Source organism: Olea europaea, unplaced genomic scaffold, assembly GCF_002742605.1.
Source record: "Olea europaea var. sylvestris unplaced genomic scaffold, O_europaea_v1 scaffold29839, whole genome shotgun sequence".
NCBI classification, from domain to species: domain Eukaryota; kingdom Viridiplantae; phylum Streptophyta; class Magnoliopsida; order Lamiales; family Oleaceae; genus Olea; species Olea europaea.
In genome coordinates, this window is record NW_019248477.1 from 1 (window position 1) to 1,375 (window position 1,375).

At 39.2% G+C, this 1,375-nt stretch overlaps 1 pseudogene; it reads right to left on the bottom strand.

Annotated features, from left to right (window-relative positions):
* Positions 1-17: 17 nt before the first annotated feature.
* LOC111384723 lies at positions 18-870 on the bottom strand (annotated as a pseudogene).
* Positions 871-1,375: the final 505 nt, after the last annotated feature.

Sequence of the window (1,375 nt, forward strand, 5' to 3'; positions counted from 1 at the left end):
GTGAAATCATCGCATACACCACATAAACTAAGAGAAAAAAGAGGAGGGAGGGAGAGCATCATCAAGAAGGCGTGGCCACAGTCGACTCCATAATAGGATTCCTTATTGAAGGATTGCCATTCAACTTCCCTGAGAATTTTAAACCTCTCATCCAATGTAACAAATCTAGGATGCGGTGCTACAATGCCTGAGCTTCCAGCTTTATAGAGTAGAATCAGGCCCATGGAGCTTTCCTGTCAGCAACATTCAGAGGGGCATGAAGAGAGATTTTCCCTGGAATCAAATTAGAAACATTTTGAAACTGATATCTAAACATTGGCTAGGTAAGATTTTTGTACTAAGACGAGAAATTACAAACCTTAAACCATCCTCGTAAGGATGGTGATGGTAGAGTCCCAGTTAGTAGAAGAAAAAACCCACAACCCTTGGGGGTTATTGTGCACTTGGAAGCAGTAGAAAAAGGGATACATTTTCATGCAGAATTACCGACGACTATTTAATAAGAATGTATTAGTTTATGCTCCTACCCTTTAAATAGGGAAAAGAAGTGTCAATTATCTTCACCACTAACCTTGCGTTTCAAGGATTTACCAAAGCTCTTGACCCACTTCTGCCATCCACTATAGCATTCTTCAAGCACACAATTAAGCTCACCAGAGTCATAGGCAGCAAGCAAGTTAGCCGCAACACCTGAAAGTTGATCTTCTAGGATCAGTTTACCTTCCGGACTGTAATCAAATGTCAATAATATCAACTGCAGCAATAACAATCATGACCTGTGGGTAATACATCTTGCAATCACCAATGCATTTAGTGCAGAAGTATTCCTATGCAGACTGGCTATATTACTACTATTAATGATGACATTCACTAAGTTTTAGATGACGTGTACATCAATGGAGTATCAAACCATATGCATAAGATTCTATGTGATTGCAAGTTATTGGCTTAAAATACCCAGTCACTAGATAAGTGCGGGTTTTTGCACTTATTCAAGCCAGTAAACATAGATATTTGTGAATTTCATTAGTGATTTATTACCTAATTTAGTTGCTGTGAAGTTGAGTGATGATTTGAAGGAATTTATGCGAGAAAAGACGAAAAAGATAAAAAGAAATGAAGAGGAAGCTTGAAGACGAAACAGTTTTCTTAAAAAAAAAAAAAAATTTTTTTTTTTTGGCAGCAAGCTGGGAGCCACAGTGCCCAGCCAACGAAGGAAACAGAAACTATGGCGCCTAGGTGCCACTGTTCCGACGCCCAGGTGCTACTCGGGTCTCTTTGTTAATTTTCTTATTTTCCAGGGACTAAGGCTGCAAATTTCCCCAGGTTTTAATTTAGAACCACCCCATTACCAAAGAGGCACCGATTCTCTTCT